Source organism: Numida meleagris, chromosome 2 (genome assembly GCF_002078875.1).
Source record: "Numida meleagris isolate 19003 breed g44 Domestic line chromosome 2, NumMel1.0, whole genome shotgun sequence".
Taxonomy (NCBI): Eukaryota; Metazoa; Chordata; class Aves; order Galliformes; family Numididae; genus Numida; species Numida meleagris.
Window position 1 is genome coordinate 311,441 of NC_034410.1, and position 13,997 is coordinate 325,437.

Consider the following 13,997-nt stretch of genomic DNA (forward strand, 5'->3'; position numbering starts at 1 on the left):
TCTTCTCCTCTGTTGGAATTAAATAGCGTCTCAGAGGTCATAATTAGTTGCACAAACTGAAACAGGCTACGGAAGGATGAAGGAATGTTTGTAGGAAAGGACAGATAATGTGTCATCTTCCCTGTCAAGTGCAAAGAATACAGCCAGGTGTTTTTTCAGCTTTCACTGCTTAAAGCAGAAAAACTTGTTGGGGCAGCAAAGTAGGGAAAAGAGATGTTTCATATGGAGACTTAGGTGTTCTTGCAGTTTTACCAAACTGACTTTAGATGTTGAAAGAATGTTCTCAGTCCAAGAAAGACATTGAGGCCCTGGAGCATGTCCAGAGAAGGGCAATAAAGCTGGTGAGGGATCTGGAGCACAGTCCTCTGAAGAGCTGCTGGGTGAACTGGGATTATTTAGACTGGAGAAGAGGAGGCTCAGGGGAGACCTTATCACTCTCTAAACTCCTGAAGCGAGGTTGTGGTGAGGTCAGTGTTGGCCTCTTCTCCCACGTAACTAGCGATAGCACAAGAGGGAATGGCCTCTAGTTGGGCTAGGGGACGTTCAGGTAGAATTTCAGGGACAATTTCTTCTCCAAAAGAGTCATCAGATGCTGGAACAGGCTGCCCAGGGAGGTGGTTGAGTCACCATCCCTGGAGGTCTTCAAGAAATATTTAGATGTACTAAGGGACATGGTTTAGATGGTTTATGGGGGAAAATTGGTGGTAGGTGGATGGTTGAACTGGATGATCTTGGAGGTCTTTTCCAACATGGGTGATTCTGTGATTCTATGATGCACAAAACTGAGAAAAAAAGATGTTGGTCAGTCATGTTTCCCCATTTAGGATGCTAGGTGAATGTTAAAGTGCACAGTAGTGTGAGGACGAATATTCAGAGAGAAAGGTGTTTCTTTGTCGTTCACTCTGCCTCCTCCCCAGGTTTCACAGAGACGATTAGGACAGATGAAGAAATCCACACAAAACAGTCTTTTCCAACCTTTGTGATTCTATGATTTTATTATTCTAATTAAAGTTGATCAGGTCTGCACGTCTGTAATAACAGCTATAGGGGAAAAAACTTCTATCACTATATATCACCATTATATTATATCACCATCATATCACCATATCATCATATAACATCTCTTAGACTTAGGATAAGATATCTTCTTGAAATGTTCTTGAGAATTTGATCTTTTTTTCTTTTTTTCCCCCTTTTTTTCTATTTTCTCCTAACCAATCTGTCTTTCCTGCAGTAAGAAATCTATAATGACTTCTGACCATATGCTTAGAGCTTAGGAGCTGTGTGCTCCCTTTTATAGTTAAGAGCAACGCAAAGGGCAGGGACCTGCACTGATATCATGAACAAAAGGGAAAGAAAATAGAATTTGCATTCATCCAGGTTTTTCAACACCTGTGAAAGAGAGCCAAAAGACAGGGTAAAATATGAGGAACCAGAGGGAACATTGAACTCCCATAAGCCTATGTGTAAGTCTCCATGGCATTTGGTAAACCCATACCTCTTGCTATGTGAAAGGAAAAAATATGTAATTGTCATTCTTCATTACAACTATTCTATTTTAAGATATTTGGAACTGCTGTATGTTCCTTGCATCAAAGTTAACTTATACAGCTTTTCTCTACCCCTCCAATATAACCAGGGGTTACAGGGAGTTTATCACGCTGGCTTACCCTTGTATGTCTTCTGCAGCTGAGAAGAAGCCTGAGACAATTTAAACTAGATGATATGAAATCTGCTGAGAACTGTGGATTCACTCTGCTTGAAAGCATATGTACTTCTTACATTGATTGTGGACTTCCCATAAGTACATGTGGGTTTTTTTTGTACAAATAACAGGCCTTTATGCTTGGCACCTGAATGACTCTTTGTTTCCAGCAGAGAAACTGTGGGTTTATGGCCTCAGAATGACAATAGGAATTTGTTTATTGCTAGGGTCACAGCTGGAGATGATTATTACATTTTCTTTGTCAAAAGGAAATGCTACAGGCAGCTAAACATGCTTTCAAACTGATTTAAGGCCGTTTTCCTGGAAAAACGTCCTCTCGCTCTGCTTTATTTTTCCTTTCTCAGATGTGGGTTTACTTCACCACGAGAAGTCTGGAGGCCTGAAATATTTCTGTTGTGACAGGAAACCATGCAAAGTTGTCATGAGTATTTTTATCGAGGAGAATCAAGGGTTCTCTGGATTAGGAATTCTTATTCCTCTGCAAACTTAGCTCTGTGCCTGGATATAGCTAAGGGCAGCCAGAGAGTCTGCACATCACAGCATCTCTCTGTATAAGCTGTTCAATCTAGAAAGTGCTGGAAAGATCTATTAGCACCAAGATCCTGTGCAAGCTTATGGAAAGCCAGCTTGGTGGTAGCTGCATGGCACTGTGCAGACATACTGTAAATGCCGAGTCCAAAGCTTACTGTGGAAAATAAGATGAAGTTTCCCTAAAGACATTCCAAAATAGAAGCTCTGTGGCCAAATTTACTCTTGGCAAACCAAGTCCAAAGGATGGCATTTAAAACCATTCAGAGACATATCTTGCTTTCCAATATCAGTGATTGGCTCAGTCAGTGGTAACCTCAGCAGTAGGCTGGTATCAATCAGCCTTTTTATAGACATGAATGCATGTCTAAACATCATCTTTTGTAATTAATACAGTCCATTCTTCCATTCTCCCACTGTCTTTGGTAGCTGAGATGTAATCTAATTTCATTTCTGTAACATAATCTTGTTTGTTTTTAGCGTACTTCCCCCTGCTGATATTAAAATCCTATTCATTTAGTTGTACGCACTGTTAGATAGATGTGCATCTGTGGGTGGATTGTAAACATGGAAGAGCAAATATATGAAGAAATGCTTTTAGTAGGATGAAATTACATAGAGTTGAAAAAACATCCAGAAATCTTAATGTTTGGTGACCTTTCCCATTCCAAATATACAGGCATAATATTCCTAAGATAAAGGTGTCAGTGGTCCTCCAGAGGCAGATGTCAATTTGTTCAAAGCCTTTGCAGACTGAAAGGGTATCTTTAAGAATTGCCTTTGCCTAACTACAACAATGTAGTTTACGTTTTATTCTAATTTCAGAGGATGAACTTTAAGAATCAGGAAGTCTCATGTTCCAGATTGATTCAGCTGGTGAACATTGACATTATAAATTTAGACTAGTGCCTGGTCAGTAACAGATGTGTAACGTAGCTGTCTTCTGCTAGAGTGGTCATCTCAAATTCTTCTCAATGTCAGAAGAGAGAAAATGGAATTTCTGAGCAGCAGATCATCTTATCAGAAAATAGATTTAAAAATACATATCAGAAGAAATGTGTAAAATAACCTTGCAGAGCAAGTGTTTCATAGATATTTTCACTATACGTGCTGATAGCTGGTGAAAAGAATTGCACCCTGAGAACCCTCCTTGGATGCTAAGGTAGATTTTGATGATCCTTAGGACTTAACATAAGGGGAGAACACCATGTGTTTCAAAAGGCTTTGATATGGATCTTCTTCACCACCGAGGAAGTTAGAAGGTGTTATAGCTCACCGCTAATCACATGGGGAGGTGTAGTCTGTGGGCCTTAGTCACCATCCCTGGAGATGTTCAGGAACTGTGGAGATGTGGCACCAAAGGACATGGTTAGTGGGCACAGTGGGGGTGGGTTGGTGGTTAGACTAGATGATCTTAGAAGTCTTCTCCAACCTTAATGATACTATGATTCTATGACTGTAGTGCAGCAACTGAAGTGTCCTAGAAGAAACTACAAACACAACCTTAGTTTCCTTCAATGGTTAGCCGCCCGGGGATTTGATGGATCCTAGATACTTATACAGGAATTTCATATCTAAATACCTAGTTGACCTATAAAAGGTCCCTTCCAACTCTAAGGATTCAATGATTCAGTGATTCTACCTGTGAGAACTGGACAGTTAACTGGAAAGACCTCTATTACAGCACTTAATCATAAGCTGGTATTTATGTACCAGTAGCAGGTAAATATTCCAACTCAGATGGGAATACATCATTCTTAGGTATTACATAAAAATACAGTGAAAGACAGCTCCTGCTTTCAGCATTAAAATATTTGAAATGAGATGGCAAGATGATGTCAGTGGTGAAGAGAGCAACCTGACATTATGAAGAACATTGAAGGCAAAAACAGCACAGACATCAGATTTCTGGAGCTTTACTACTCCATGAGGTCATACTGCCTTCCCACTCAGTGAACGCTCTAAATAAATGCCAGCTACGGGTAATGAACTCCATTACTCTAATTAAAAACAGAGCCTGCTCTCAATGTCTGCCCCTTGAGGATATGCCTGGTCTTTATCCTCATGATAGTGTTTGAATACATTAGAAAGGCATGGTATAGAATCATAGAATTGTTTGAGTTGGAAGGGATCCTTAAAGGCCATCTAGCTCAACTCTTCTGCAATGCATATGGACACCTACAGCTCCATCAGATGCCCAGAGATATATATGCCATTAAACTCCTAATTAACTAAGAGACAGAGGCAGAGACAGAGGTACATACTGAAATTAGGAGAGAAACATGATGAAGATTAACTGAAGATTAATATAGACAAAATCTATTACTTCTTGTCTTCTCAAAGCAAGGCAAAAGACAGCAAGAACAGCTGCTTATTTTTGTTGGCTTTGTTTTTTTTTCATTTATGCTGTCAAAAATTTCCCTTCCTACAAGAATGCTCTGACTGAAATCACTTGGGTTTAATCAGTTTCCTACTGGCTATCTCAACCAAGAAAGAAAGAAAAAAACAAACCCAAACTTACTGATTAAGTGCATACATAAGTGATGCTGCTTATGCAGCTCAATTCCTAATGAGAATTTTGTCTTAGAAGGGATTCTTAGGTCAAAAATAGCAAACAAAAAGGCTTTTCCTGAACTAAAAGTACCTTAACAGCTTTCTGTACCAACAGACTGAACGGTAAGCATAAATGCAGCTGTTACATCAGTTACATATCAGCCTGACAGGCCTAAGTATAGCTAGTTCTGCTTGTCTTGTGATTAATCTCAAGTAAAAGTAGGTGACAGTAATTGGTGTTGTTGGGAAATGAGTTCTCCTGAGAAGAGAGCAGTTCTGTGAATGCATAAAAATGTGGCACAGCCTGGGCTGAGAGCTTACAGCATCAAGGCAAAACTCCACATCCAGAGCTGGAGAGTGAAATTCTGCATCTAATGAAATATACATTTGAGGAATCCCTTTAAAATATTCAGCTAGAGCCATCCCTAGCACGTCTGTGAAGGCAAAGGAATTCTGATGGGCAGTAAGCCCCTTATACTTGGTTACTCCGAAAGTAATGCTTCCTATTTATTTCCATAGAAACAACAACAGCTACAAAGAGTACAATAACTCTGTTTGATAGAGCAGTCTCATCAACAAAACACTATTTTTCAACAGTCAGCACCACTTGCTATGCATTTCCGCCAGTGATGAACAAGAGCCTGCATTCTGTGCTCATACAAATCTACACCAGCAGAGGTGACCCCTTGTTGCTGTCACCACTGCTGAAATGCACCACCCACCCCTCACTGTTCTCACATCCACTTTTTGATCTCCATAAACATTGCCAATGGGTTCCATTTTTCCTCATGGAGGAATTCAGTGTCACATCTTCATGCGCACTTCCACGTCAGATGCCATTCTGGCAGACTGCCCCTCTGCTGCAATCTGTCACAAGGCAACAAAATGTACTGGAATACTGGTGGGAGGGTTTGACCTCCACTGTCATCCCACCAACATCTGCCTCTGATGTCATGGGCCAACATCATAAAAATAGGAGGCATTACTTTCGGAGCAGCCCTGATAAAATCTGTTTGTAAGACATTTTTATCTTTTCTTTCCAAAAACACTTTGATTTTTTTTAGTGATAAAGAACGTAACTTCTCCTTCTTGATTTCTGCCAAAATAAGGCTTCAGCTCTGTGCTATAATTTTAGTGTGACTGCTAAGAGCTGGAGGTGGAGGCATTAACAGATGTTAACTGAGACTTCTCTAATTTTAATCTAATAATAGATTGAATGGATTTGATAGGATTGAATGAAACAAGATATTATTTAAGCTTTATTAATACAACTCTATTAACAGAAAATACCACTTCTACCCAATGTACTGCTGATCAAGATAAATTTTATAGCATGGACAGATGGATACAGATGGTATATGAAGTAGAAACAAGCAAAACAAAGACGTATCTGCATTACAGATGAATTGTGGAGTAGGTTGGAATACAGATATTCACTTTCTGCCTGAAGCTTATCCCTTTTTTTTCATGTCTGAGCTCTACTTCTGCTTGTCTGCTTGAAAACTAATTATTTACCTAGTGAGTCAGCTATGAAGTGTTTAGAAGGCACGTAGAAATGGCTTTGCTGATGGCTTATCTTAGATCTGCTTGACTTTCTGATCACCTTTGTTTTTCCAAATGAAAACCCATTATTGAATGAGAACCATACCTTGGCCTCTGATTCTGCTTTTCCAAAGAGAGCTATAATGTTTTAGTTTTACAGCACTTATCGCTATGTATTACCCATTACTTTTTCCTCTGAAACACTGCTTTAGGCTTACAGAAAACTTCAGGAGATTGCTATCTGAGAATCTTAAAAGAATAATAAAGAAATAGTGTGAGAGAGAAGTGGAATGTGCTGAAACAGTATTGTACAGACTTGCTTTTATAAGGAGATACATATATATGAATTTCACATAATGTCTGCCACTTGGAAAAAGTGGTTATATCTGAGATTGGAAAATGGCATATTCAGTATAAGACTCCAAGATCTTTCATCTTGGGGCTTGCAGGTACACGAGTTTCCAAATTGAGGTTATCTCAGCGTATTCAGCACGCAGAGAGACTGTCGCTCAAGACAATCTTTGATCAATATCAGCATTTCCAAAGAGAACATTCCCAACTTTCTAATTTTCTGTAGGACGTAAACACGATAAGTTTCTAACTTCCTGAAGGACTGAATGAATCAAGAAATCCATGAGAATTAGGCAGATCCTTTAACAGCATATGTATGTGCATATGTATACATATGTATGCATATGTGTTCTGAGCACCAAAGTAGAAGGAACTTCAGGCAAAGCACACTGTTCTGTGTTGCGTTCTCCACAGGAACCTAGAGGAGGGACTGGGATGTTCATTAGGGATATTCATTAGATCCTTTGCTGGAATGAGTTAAACAAATGCAATGCTTTGATCTGTCTTTTGATAAGCCCAACTCCATAGCATGAACTCAGTCACTGAAATTACAAGGTTAGAATTACATCCTCACTAGTTAGTACAGTACAGCAGGCATGGTTTTCTAACCCTAAAACACACATGGCATGTGCCCATACTACTAAATTCTCCAGACTGCCTAACAAGAAATGCCCAAATGTAACATGAGTATTTCCATTTCTTTCTTGGTTTTCTTTATCTGATATTTATGAGAGGATGGTGAAAATCCCCAACAATAAGCTGTCATATCTTCCTAGCTATACAACACAGCATGAATTGAGATGTTGTTCTCACTGATGCACACACCTATTTATCACCTGAGCACATGAGTATTAGGGAGCTGAGCACAGCCATCCTTGAGTGTGCCTCTTCATCAAGGCAGCCACTCAAGGTTCATTATTCCCCTGACAGCCTTGGAAGACACTTGGCTGCACAGGATTTAAGTCCTAGCATGCTGTATTGTTCAATCAGGACATCAAGGCTGAGATTCATCACACCTGACTTCAGAAATCTGCTCTCTAGATGTTTCCAACAGCAGTTCAGCCACCTGGACTCCTATTAATCCCCTCGCAGAACAGGCACTCCTGATTATGAACAATTTGACTTTAGATGTTAACTATAAAAATGGGATGACCGATGCCCTAAATTTCACAGACTAGATCGCCACTCTAAATTCTTGCCCACATGAAAAGGCCACATGCAGGCCCCAGCAGTGACAAATGTCTTTGCTTATTCAGGCAAATCCCACATTTTTTCATTTGTTTCTTTCTCGCTGTTGGATTGGTTCAAAATACCACTGTGAAGAAAGTACTTCCCCCTGGAAGTTTCTGCCACTGTAGCATGCTCCATTGAAAAGAGGATTTACTTGCATTCCAAAATCAAAGCAATCAACCAAGACCAAATTGCTGATGAGAATTGCAGAATCATAGAATCACCAAGGTTGGAAAAGACATCCAAGATCATCTAATCCGGCTGAGGCGAGCTTGAGTCAAGACATCAAAATCTGGTGCAAGCAGGGAGCTGTTCTCCCTGCTGATTCTGCTATGGATATGTCGTGACCTGACTCCGAGCTACCCTGGGTGATATACAGAGGTCACAATTTTCTAGATCACCATGGAGTAAATTAAGGTGAAAAAGCACAAATCAATATGTTAAATGTTTATTTGCATCCCACTATGATAATTAGATTTATATAGATACAGCTTATTGGCAAAAAGATATGATGACATGCCTTTCTCATATGACTTGAAAAAAAAAAAAGACAGAGAGTGCAGCTCGGTCACTGGTTGTAAATGATTCTGGGGTCTGAGACGGTTGTCAGGCCCCTTCTTAAGTTGTAATTGAGGCATGGCCTTACCCCTGTGTAAGTGCAGTTTGGAATATTCTGGAAATGGGTCGGGGGGTCGGAGGGGATCTAGGGGTTCTCACTCTCCCTTGACCAAATGACCGCTAGCTGTTCCTCTTTGGTACGCATGCATAGTTTGCAAGATATCGCCTTCCTCCATTACATTTGCCTGTGGTAATTCCACAGATTTTCACATTATCACAAGATAAGAGAAATCAGTTGGGAAAAGCAATGCCTTGCCTTCACACGACCCCCTCCTCCAACTGCTCCTTATCTCGTTACTGTGGTGACCTCCTCTCACTCTTCTACTGAGCACAAACCCTTTTGCTTCCCGGTCTCTCACAGGATAAGTAACTTCTGGCAGAGAAATAGTAACAAGTGGTTCTAGTTTTGAAGCTTTTTCTTTAGTACTACCCATAAGAAAGAGCATGAGACTGAGCTCCCCGTGCTATCGAGCTGCTGCAGTCACAGTGATTTAAATCACTGAGAATATGCTTTTTTCCTTTTCCTCCAATTATTCCTTCAGTTCTTCATACTTTCTATCATATTTCAAATTTTTCAGGATCTATAGAGAAGAAATATTATCCATCCATGCGTCTAGGAAATTTCATCTGGAGTCTGATTTCTTGATGAGAAAACTTTCCCAGCAATACAGGCAGACTTTTCCCCTAAAATCCCTTCTTTTAAATACGTAAACAAGTTTCCTGGAAGTTGCCATATAAGAAAAGACAGATACTCCTGACTCAATTAAAAAACCTTGAGGTATTAAATATTTATTTATTTACAGACCTCTCAAAGTCTACCCCACTTATTTAGCCTGTTTCATTGGGCAAGCTATTCTATATGATGGAATTCTTTGTCAAGGCATTCTTTTTAGCATATTTTTAGTATCATTTTCATGAGCTGTGTAATGCCAATCACTATTTTGCATTCAATGAAAACATGTAAAATATTCCCCAAATTTATTCCGTACAATGTGTTAGTAGGCCGTGTTCTATCTGTAAATCAGAGCTTGCAGACTCATAGAATGGTTTAAGCTGGAAGGGACCTCTGGATCTGATAGCTCTGCTCCTGCTTTCCCACACTCAACTCATCATGTGGAGCTTTTTTCCCTCTCTATTTTCCTGTAAATATTTCCTCACCATTTACTTTGCTCTCTGATAGCATTTCATTTTATTTTTCTTTATAAGCTGTAAGACAGAAGAAATAACTTCTCCATTTCTTGTTTTGACCCAATTGATTTATTGCAGATTTTTTCTCCATCCAGGATTTTACGTTTCCAATTTAGCATCTGCAGCTAGAAGAAATAGCAATTTCCAAATACAAAGTACTTTGTTGTGTGGGTTTCCAGCTATCCAGTAAGAGTTTTAGGCATAGGGGTTTCATTTCTGGAAGACAAATAAATACGTTATTGCAAGATTGCATTAGGCTTTCATCTTCAGAAGGCCTAATGAGAATAATCAGCAAGAATCAACGGTACTTAAACTGACAGGGAGGAAAATGAATGTATAAAAATAAAGGAGAAGACTCCTTTTGTTGAGCTGGACAGAGAATCAAAAGAGTCTGGGCTCAAAATTAAAATACCACAGTGTCCCTATGGACAGCATGGGTTTTTAGTCAGAGAGCTCTGAAAGCAGAAGTAGCCCAGAGATGTCAACTTGGCTCTCTGGCTAGAATAATTGACTTACCTTTAAACATGAGATAATGAGTCTACAAAATTGTGCCTATACACTTTTGTCCCTCTATTCCTGTTCCAATAGCTTCAAATTCTGTGAGTTCTTCTTGAGTTTTGGGCTTGAATTTTTTCCAGGCTGAAAGTGGATAAATCCCACTGTTTCATCTATATTCATTCTGATTGAAATCAGTCCTTTCCTGTTTGTGAGGAGTTTCACCTGTTCCTCACTGGCTGCATTTGGCTATTTTGGCTGCAACCAGTAGAACTGATGCAAGTTTTCAGGTTCAGCGGAAAGTGAAGTGGCCTTTTGAGAATTACTAATACCCCCTTCTTCTTCTTGATCCACTTTCCTTGTCGGTTTATTTTTGGTTTGTAATTCTTGGAAGATGATCAAGATTGCTTCCTTGTTTCAAATTGCAAATTCTTTTGATGAACTGTTTATTCATGATTAATCTTAATCCTCTGAAGTCTATTTCATGTAGTCTCTGATCATCCAAAAACTGTAGGGTTTGATGAGAAGCAGGCAGAATTTACAGACTTTGAAAAAGTAGCAAAAACTGAGACTTTATTTCTCCATGGATAAGAAACCAGCAGTGTCAAGTCTAGATTTACCTCTCTAAATTAGTAAATACAGCACTTGCTCCATGTTGTACGATCCTTACATGCTCAGATTCAAGCCATGCACTCTTACTGATGGAACTGCTACCAGATAGCTTCTGCCATAGTCCTGGTGGTGCATACCAGCCATAGAAGATTTCCCATCCACTTCAAATCAGCATTTTGCACATCTGTTTGAATGCAATTGATGCATCTTCGCTCAACTTGCGATTTGTTGTTGCACTGTACAGGTTTGGTGGAAATTTTTAATAAAACTTTTCAGAAAATCTATCTTGGAGCACATTGGTGAAGGGAAACAGGAAGACACCAATAAGCTAATATTAGAGGAATGTTTGGAGATCTGAAATTGAAATGACCTGCTGCTTCTTTCTAAATGGGAAAAAGATCAGTCCCATTCTGTCTAAAACAGGAAGGAAAATCCCAGAGATCTATTCCCATACATAAACCAAAAAGCATATGAGCAACACTTAGACCTTCAATCTTTCTCCTCCCTGAGAGATCCCAAAGCACAGTAGATATACTGCATAACACACATTATTAGAACTGGAAAACTGAAGTACATGGAAGCGAGGTAACTGATGAGCATCAAGCAAAATACTTTTACCTGAGCCAGGAAAAGATCTCGTATCTCTAAAATTAAGGCCAGTGTGCTAGCAAAAAGTGTTCACAACAGCAATAAACCATTATAAGTGATAACAGCTTCTTTTGCTTTTCTGGAAGCAAGTTGTTCGTTGGGTTTCTAGCTAGCATTTAATTTCTGTTATGGAATGGAAAAATGAGACTGAGTCAGGGCTGAGACTCCAAACATTCTCAAATGGCTGTAAACTCTGAAAATGTTGATTCCTGTCTGCTACAGAAAAAATGGAAATGAATAATAGGAAAAAATAAAAAGTCGGACTTGGAGATTTCTGGTCTTTCCATGGAACCTCCCTTTGGATGACTCAAATGAAGGTGTAAAATTCTAAGATGATCACTCTATGAAGATCTACAAAAATCTAGTTAGATAATCAACCGAGTCTGAAGAATGATTCTTCTCACCCTGGTGTGGACATCTAAAATAGTTCAGACAGTCAAACCTCAGAACTGGTGGCTATAAAGTGAGGGCAGCACGACCAGCTTAGTAGCAGATGTTCACTACAGATTTCTAAAGCCAGATGAGAGGTATCTCCTCATTTATTAATTCAAGCACAGTATTAATGTAGTAAAGAACCAGCACATCAGCAAAGGCAGCCAGACAAAAGCTCTTCTGAGTGTTGATAGGCAGTAAAAATGCCAACAATAAATTGGGCTGCACGTGGAACAAGACAAAAAATATCAAGTTGGAGTGCATTGCCTTGTATGTGAATTCATTCAGCAGCTTCAAAGGGAATGTGTGTTCAGTTGTGGTGGCTTGAGGAAAGAAAATGTACTGTCACAATGGAAGAAATTCTACATAAGTGACAGGAGATAAGGGAAATCATGGAAAATCTGTTATATGAAGGATTCAGAAAGACTGGGATTGTTCACATTAGGAAGAAGACAAAGGAATATTACAATAAAAGCTGGGTTCACTATGGTTGTGTTCTTGTTTTGTCATAGATGTGCAGGGTACAAACTATCCTAACAATGACATCCCTAATTTTGGTGACCAGATCTGAGCTTCAATTGGAGAGAAAGCAATTATTCTCTACTTCCCATTAGCAAGTGATGCTCTCCCATGTCTTGGGAAGCAGGGTTTCAAAGCGCTTGGCAGTCATTTAGGGGGACAGACAAGTTGAAAAGTGGTACAGGGGTCTGCTTCTCCTCTCACTGGAGAAATGAGCTATGGACCTCACTGTTCCATCAACTGACTGATGCTGCTCCAAGATGAGTAAGATTGCAAGAGAAACACAGCGATTACATGACTGAAAAGACAGATATAGCACAAAAGATAAAATTACACAGAAAGGCTATAAAATCTTCAGATTTGAAAAGGTTAAGCTAGTCTTTATTTTTTTGTTGCTCAAGAGATAATTTGGGTTACAGACTAACATCTGCTTATTATGATCCATTTTACACTTTTCTCCAATCAATGTTCCTTCTCAGGAAAGAAGTCCCGAGGCTATTTCTCTGATCCTGTATGGACATTTTTATGTTGCTAGAGAAGATGGAAGTCTCCATTTGTGTTTAACATGGGATTTCCTCTTCTAGATGGAAATCATCCAGTCTTGTTGATTAAGGGCAATTTCCACACACTACAGTACAGCTCTGCAGGATTTAATGACTGCACCCAGCTGAGCAATATTCTCTGGATTTGATTCCCTATACATATTAATTTTAGAGCTTGTCTCAAAGAACCTTCATTGATTTCTTCATCTTATATACAAGTCTAACCCTGTTTGACTGGTTGCCTGAAATGCAGTGCCATTATTCAGTAAAACAGGAATTAAGACAGACTGATGTGGCTGAACAGAATTAATGGTTGAAAAAAAGTTGTCTGTCTGTCTTGATGCATTTGAGAAGAAAAGTGATGGGGATTCTGAGCACAGCGAGACCTGCAAAGTGATTTGCAAAGCAAGTTACTGTTACTTTTCAAAAAAAACCTGTCTAAATGGTACATTAGGCATGATCTGATAATAATCCCCAAAATCTCTAGAATGGATACAAAGAGCAAATCCACAGCTGTGACAATGCAACTATGGATTTCGGACCTCGTGAATTTAGAAGAGCAATAAATGCCATTGCCAACTTAGTTTAAAGCAGCAGCTGGAGGTGTGGAAATTAGACTAGCTGGAAAGCAAATATTCAGAAAACGTTTCGAGATTTCATTTCATTTCCTTGTGATAGAACACTCTGAGGCATCAGCAATTTCATTTTCCATTGTGGTGAACTTTAGAGCAGAAGATTTAAAGACAATCTCTATATGCTTTCTCCCAGAAAAGTATAAGCTTAATGACCTGTTTTATTAAAAGCTGAATTCCAGGAAGTCTAAGTAGTTATGGTGTGTTTTTTATTTATAAAGCTTTCATCCGTAAGCACTGTTATTTTTGTCCTTATCCTGTACCTCTTACCAAGCTCACTCTTCGTGTTATGAGTAATGATACATTTTTCAATAAGCACTTGTTTACTTCTTTTCTCAGCACTCTGCAAAGATCATACATCAGTGAGGCCTAGGTCTCAGA

At 39.2% G+C, this 13,997-nt stretch overlaps 1 long non-coding RNA gene across 1 annotated transcript in view; it reads left to right on the top strand.

Annotated features, from left to right (window-relative positions):
• LOC110394816 overlaps positions 1-13,997 on the top strand; it is a 77,130-nt gene that overhangs the window by 18,998 nt on the left and 44,135 nt on the right. The window lies entirely within an intron of this gene.